The sequence below is a fragment of the Papio anubis genome, chromosome 8 (assembly GCF_008728515.1).
Source record: "Papio anubis isolate 15944 chromosome 8, Panubis1.0, whole genome shotgun sequence".
NCBI lineage: Eukaryota > Metazoa > Chordata > Mammalia > Primates > Cercopithecidae > Papio > Papio anubis.
This window is the reverse complement of record NC_044983.1, coordinates 90,867,948-90,875,601: the sequence shown is the minus strand read 5'-3', so window position 1 is coordinate 90,875,601 and position 7,654 is coordinate 90,867,948.

Genomic DNA, 7,654 nt, shown 5'->3' with positions numbered 1-7,654 from the left:
CAAACGTCATTAAGTGAGATGATTGGTGATGAGTGAAGGTCATGCCCAGTTTACTTTTCACAGTTGACAGATCAAAGTTGTTCTTTCATTTGAGATAAAGATTGAATGCAGTTAGCTTGGCCTTGGAAAATCCTTTCACATAATATGAAGGCTCTCTGGAGTCTGCAGTTTCTAAGGCACATGAAGGGTTAAGACAAGAGTCAGGCAGCCAAAGCAGAGCGGGAAAAAATTAAAGATTACATCTCAGTTTAAATGCCCTTTCTAAACATGGGATTAAATAATAGGGAAACTGCAGTCATAACAGAGCTTCCAGAAGAAGACAGTACACTATGCTCATGAATATTACATGGATATATAGAAAGATAAATAAATAGACAGACAATGTCATGAAATGATGGACTTGTGAGGTTGGAAGGCACTTTAGATTACATATGATACAAAGTAAATACTATGAAAATACTTGTTATACTGTATTGTTTTTTATTTGCACCACTTTTGTGGGTTTATTATTGCTCTTTATTTCTTCTTATGGCTTTTTAAAATATTTATTGCGATAACTTTTATGGTATTGTAAGGAGTCATGATGCCTAACCATCCATCTGGTCCATGAATTCTCTTCCCTGCCAGGTGAACATCTAGTCACATTGGAAACTTCCACTGGTGGGGACTTCTCTGGTCCTGCTGTAACCATGCCATACCTCTAACAAAAAGTCCTGTCTTTCTGTGACCAGAAGTCTAGATTCATCATTTGTGCTTGATTGTTACCCCTCAAGACCAAACAGAACAAACTAAATCCTTTCACCACCTAGCAATCCTCAACTATTTGAAGATGGTTACCTCACTCCTACCATCACCACTATCACCACTTTCAAGACTTCTTAATCCCTTCAAATAGTCCTCATGAGTATGGTATCTCATCTTCTCACTATTCTCATGAGGCTTTGTAGTCACAATCCAATTTGCTTATGTACCTCTAAAAATATAGAACTAACTATAGACCTTCAGGTAGATTCTTCCCAGGTCAAAGACAATGTCAATTATCACTGCTCTTGCTCTAGGTGCTACTCTTTCCTTAAGTTAGCTAAGCTCTCATGGGCGCTTTAAGTCGCTACTATCACTTGGGCAACATTTCTCCAACCTAGAATAACTGATGTCTATTTCGTACTTTATGCTTTATAAATTGCTTTTATCGCTCTCTCTCACTTGACCCCGAGAGCAACTTATAATAAAGGTATTATTTTCATCACATGATGAAACTAAGATTTTCAGAGGTTAGGCAAATTTTTCTAACCACATAAATAAGATGTGAAGCTAAAACCCAAACCAAGGTCCCCTGAGTAAATCACATGCCTTTGTGACTATATAACTCTGCTTTCGACTCTTTGATTTTGTTCTGCCAGTGTGGGAACCATGTCTTGCGATAGAATGAGAGCAGCATGGGAGGCCACATCATGTTGCTTCCTTTTCAGAGTAGTCACAAGCCATCCTTTTAGTTATACACTCCAGATTGTTGGCCACATTTGACTCAGTGATCAGTTGGTTATGGTCTAATTCTTTAATTTTGAATTTAAAACTACATTTTCAATATTCCAGCCTTCTGATACTTTCCCTGTACTTAAAAATCCAAGAGATCACCAACTCTTACTCAAGTTCCTATTAAGTTCAGAGCTCATCATGTGATGTATTTGCTATTACTTAAAGCTTTAAGACCTCTGCAAATGTAATGATTTGCTATATGCTTCCATCCAAGACATGGATTTTTTAAAAAACTGAGAGGACTGGGTCGAGACCACTGACCTAGAAAACTTAGAGACCTTTGTGACTTCCCTTCAACTCAGGAGCATGACACAACACCTTAGGAGCCATATCAGAGTCCCCATGGTGAGAAGCTAGAGAAAGTGTAGATTTGAAAATGCATATTTAACACATAATTTTACGTGAAAAAAATTATTGGCCTCCCACTACAAACTGCAAGAGCTATTTTCAAGTTTACTAATTATGGCCAAGAGTGTTTAAGACATATTGGCTGAATTAGTAATATTCCACAAATCAGTATCCTTTAATAGAACTGGGATGTTATCTATAAATCTGGCTTACCTTTTCCATTTAGTGTACAGTTTTTTCTTTCCTTGTTGATTGGACTTGGCTGTATCCTTTGCCAAAGTCCAGGTACTCCCTGTCTATTGCCTTTTTCTGATCTCCCACTCTTCCTTGAATCACTTTCTTCATTTGGTTTCCAGGAAGCCATACCCACTATGGTTTTCCATTTCAAATTTCTGGCTACTGCTTCTCCAGTTCCTCTTCATTTCCTTGACACCTGAATTTTGAAGCATCCCAGAACTCAGTCCTTGGACCTCTTCTCTCTACTAACCACATTAACTCCTCCTGGTTACATCCAGACTCACAGCTTCTGCCGCATCTGTGTGCTAATGCCTGAAGCCCGGCTCGCCTCTGAACACCAGGCCTGAATATCTGCCTGTCTATGTGGCATCTCCATTTGAATGTCTAAGTTTCCCAAACTTAACCATGTTGAACACTGAGCTTCTGATAACTGGCTTACCATAACCAAAAACTAGCTCCTCCTACAGCCTTCTCATCTCAAGAAGTGAAAATCCATTCTTCCACTCCCTCAGGCTAAAAACCTTGCTGTTATAGTTTATTCCTCTGTTTATCTCACATTCTACACCCAATCTGTCTGCAAATACTGGAGCTCTAATGTCAAAATATACTCAGAATCTGATTACATTTCAGCATCTCTGCCACCACAATCCAGTTATCAAGCAGTAGCACCTCTCACTTACTCCCACGTTTGGCCCTTTAGTCTACAACTGATCCTCAGTCAGTGACCCTGAAAACAAAAGTCGGGTATCATTGATCCTCATTCTTTCCTCATTACTCAAAAGCAACCTCACTCCAAGTCAAAACCAAAGTTCCACAGTGATCTACAAGACCCAGCGTGATCTGACCCTTGGGTAAATCTTTGACTGCACTGTCTACTGTTCTTTTTTTTTTTTTTTTTTTTTTTTGAATGTAGACATAGGCAACTTTAATGTTATGTTTTTTGTTTGTTTTGTTTTTTATTATTATATTTTATGTCCAGCCAGTCCAGTAGCCTGCTGTGTCTCAGGTATCCCTGTCTCAGAGCCTTTGCACTTGCTATTTCCTCAACCTAAACACTCTTCTGCAGATAACCACATGGTGAGTATCTTGATTTCTTTTTACTCTTTACTTCACAGTCACCTTCTCGGTGAGACTTTGCTTGGCCACACTACACAAAATTGCAACCTCCTGCACAAACAACTCAAACTCCTCTATCCTACTGACATTTTAGAACTTACCTACATCTAATATATACATATTTTACATATTTATCTTATCTGTTTTCTGAATCTATCACTGGAATGTCAGTTCCAAGAGGGCGGGGATTTTAACCCTTTTGTTCACTACCATATCCCTAGTGCCTATAACAGCTCCTGAAACATAATAGATGCTAAAAAAGCACTTTCTTCATTTGGTTTTGTTGAATGAATGAACAAATGAAAGAAAGAAAGATATTCAAATTATCCCCTGTCAAGGAAAGAAATAGGGTTGGTGGTGGTGACTTAGTGAAGTCATGAAAAGTCCCTGTGACCACTGCTTCATTACTTCCCATATCAGGGCTTTGATGATCTATTCCACACTGTTGACTGGAAATTCAAATTGTGGTTCTCATATCTGGAAAGGGCATTCGACCAGTATCTCATGCACCCTGTATTTCCCTTCCCAAACCACTCGGCATTGTGCCTCCCACTGACTGCACACTCCAAGATGGTGAGGGCAGTGTCCCTCAGTTCCCTGGTACAGCCCCAGTCCCCAGCATGGCTCCTGGGACCCAGTAAATGCTTATATTTGTACATTATAGCATTCATGAAACCACTTTCATGTTCTTTTTTTTTTTAAATTAGAATGCTACTTGCTGATTTCCAATCCTCAAATAGCCCTAACAGTTGTTCATCAATTTCATTCTCCAGTTTTTATAGGATTCTAAGAGCTATTGGCCAGAATTGCTGAGCTAATTGAGAACACATAGGTCCTTGCTTATTCTACTTGGACTTCAGTTTCCTTAGTATTTTTTCTACCCAAACAGAAAAGACAAAAGGAAAATAACAGGTAAGCTGTGCTTTATTTCTCCCTCACCTGTCTACAGTACATCCCTCACTACAAGCAGCAAGTTTGGCCTGCCTGGTTCTTCTGTTTCTCCCAACACTTGGTTGCTAGAATGTTCTGAAAGCCCCAGCTTATTTAGGTGTTACTCTTTCTAAATCTATTATATAAGTGCAAGCTACTTTCATGTTCCTTTTTTTATTACATCCTCTGCTTTTCCTTGTTTAGGCATAGTTTTTGTGTTGTGTTATGTTTGTTTGTTTTGGCTTTTTTAAAACACCAGGTCACTAAACTGCTGTATTTCTAGTACTGTTCTTCCTCTGAGGATAAATGCAGCTGCACAGTAAAAATTACATTTATGAGGGCTACCTGGCTTTAAGCCATGTTCTACACTTCTTCAATTTACACAGCGCTGAGGCTCCTCAAATGTGGCAGGTAATCGAAATATTTTACATCAGAACCAATATTCTCAACAGAAATAAATAAAACAAGATATGCCATAAACAAAAACTTTCAAGAAGTTTGAAAAGGATGTCAGTCAAGATTGGTTTGTTTGGCTTTTTTTGCCATATTAACACAGAGAGGAAATGAAGTTTATCAAGAAGTGAGTGGATATGTAAAAAAAGTTATTCATGAAAATGTTTTAAAGTCACTTATAATAATCAATTATCATCTCTGTATTTCTTTTTAGTATGGAGCTAGATCCGTATTGTGATGTTCCAAATTCAGGACATCCAAAATGTTGCAGAGTAGTGATACTGACTCTTTTATTTATTTATTTATTTATTTATTTATTTATTTATTGAGACAGAATCTCCTCTGTCACCTAGACTGGAGTGCAGTGGCGCAATCTCGGCTCACTGCAACCTTCGCCTCCCAGGTTCTAGCAATTCTCCTGCCTTCCTGCCTCAGCCTCCCGAGTAGCTGAGATTACAGGCATGTGCCACCATGCACGGCTAATTTTTTTTATTTTTAGTAGAGACAGGGTTTCACTGTGTTAGCCAGGATGGTCTCCATCTCTTGACCTCATGATCCACCTGCCTCTGCCTCCCATAGTGCTGCAATTACAGGCGTGAGCCACTGCGCCCAGCTGATACTGATCTTTCAAATGTATGTTTAGTCTTTTAAATAGGATGTTCTCCACGACTACCAAATTATCCAAGATACATTTGCTCACACCCAGAGATAAAACTTACACATGATTTGTTTTTGGATTTGGACCTGTCCATATACACATGCATGGCAGGTGGTCGGTGAGTCATCTCCCCACGTACAAGGATGGAAGACCATCAGTGAGTCACCTGTTCATGTACAAGTACATTGCACATCATCAGTGAGTCACCTGTCCACATAAAAGTGTATGGCAGATCTTTAATGAATCACTTCCACCAAGGCTTCAACCATCTTCCTGGAGGTCAGAGAGTGCTGGACATTCTAGCCCAGTCTCACATCAGTAATCTGCCAGCTCTCCTGCTCACATATCCCTAAAATAACTTAGAAAAACTATGAACCTCTTCACACATTTTAAGTAGTAATCTGAAATTTTCATCATACATTTGAAAGCATATTTTTAATAGTAAGTAGAAAATCCTTAAAATTCAGAGTAAATAGTTCATTGTACAATGTGATAAAATAGGCTTTTGCTACCTTAGGCAATAATATGCCAAATCCAGAAGAAATCATGTATAACTTTTATCCAATGGTGTTGGCAAATGTATCTTGAGAAATTTTGTAGTCTGAGAAAACACTCCATATTAAAAATTAAATATACATTTTAAAGAGTCATAATTATTAATCTATACCATTTTAGAGGTTCTGAATTCAGAGCATCTCAATACAGATTCAGCTACACCCTAAATGGAAATATGTACAAAACAGGGCAAGATAGAAAATCCTCACCAATTTGAGATACTTTAATTAAGCTTCTATAAAACAATATTTCTATTTATGACTTTGTTTGGTCACAGAGGTGTTTACACTCTGGGACAATCCACCAGAATAAGATTCTACTTAGGGGTAAATATGAATACAGGTGAGTTCTCAGGAAGTGTTAAAAAAATACAAATGGAAGACAAGTAAAGATCAGAAATTGATCAAAATCACCTGCACACACGTACCACTTGGAAAGTCAAAATACAACTTTAGGGGTACACACAGTTGAAAGGCTGGTGTCCTGAGCTAGTTCTCAAACTGAGGAGTATCCAGGGCCCAATGCCCTTTGTCATCCCACCCCATTCCTGGTACCTGAGAGCTAACGTTTCCAGTCTAAAAGATGATGAGAGTTCAGGCCTATGTACAAGTTCCCCTTTAAAAGGAAGCCAGTGAAGAGTCCAGAACTTAAAGTAAAATTAAAAAAAAAAAAAAAAGATTATACATATTATAAGAAAAGAGAGAGAGAGAGAGAGAGAAGACCAATTTTAATGGCTAGAGCCGAAAGAGTTGGGCTGTCCCGAATCATTTGCGTGAAGAGAGAGATCTAGTGACCTCATGACCTGAGCAGTTCAGATTTCAAATACTCTGGCCCATTGTCCTCATGAGAAATTCTACACTTTTCATAAAGGTAACTCATCTTTTGATTGTCATCACCTGTTCTCATAGATGTCTTATAGAAGAAAATCTAGAGCTTTTTCACTTTAAGATGAGGAAAAAGACTGACTTCTAGAATTTTTTTTTTTTTTTTTTTTTTTTGAGGTCTGGTATCACAGCTCACCAAACCTCTTCATAGAAGTTTTTTAACCCTAAATGTGGGTGCATGTGTGTACATGTGTTGCTGTGTGTTGTGCCCGAGAAAGAGAGAGAGAATGAGAATGAGTAAGACTCACAGAGACTTCTATGGTGAAGTTGGATGTGACAGTGTACTAAGAAATAGTTAATGTGTCTGACTTTATAATAAAACATACGGGAAGAGAAGAGAAAATGATGAGATGCAGCTCTAAAGAGAAACGACAATTATGAAGTAGGGAAGCAAGGTTTACATTAGGCCACATTTGCAACTTGAGGTGCCTTCTTTTAAAATTATTGTGAAACGCAAACTTCTATAGGCAATGCAAAAATTATCCTTTCAAACCAAAAGCGGTGCTTAGGTAATCTGGAATCAAACCATTAGATTAAGCCTATAAAATCAGAGCACAAAGAGTCAAAACCAAGATGCCACATTTTCAGGAAAACTTGATTAAATGGGTGCAAACACATTTCAAATACCCAGGGATTCTCTGGAATGGGGTTCTAAACCAACTTCCTAGGAAATAATTACAGAACTAGAGGACTAAAACAGAAAAATTATCGCAATCCTTTCTTAAATGTTCACCTACAGAAACTACTGTTTCGTAGCCAGGCCAGTGAAGAACCAAGCTTCCTAGAAGTGTCGCAACTTACATACCAAAGATGTGCAACCCAACACATACCCTCTTAAATATGAATCCTAAAAGAGACTGGAATAAAGCAGGAAAAGTTGAGGCAAAGAGCTATGTGGCATTGGTCAGAATACTTACCATCTCTGGGCCTCGGCTTC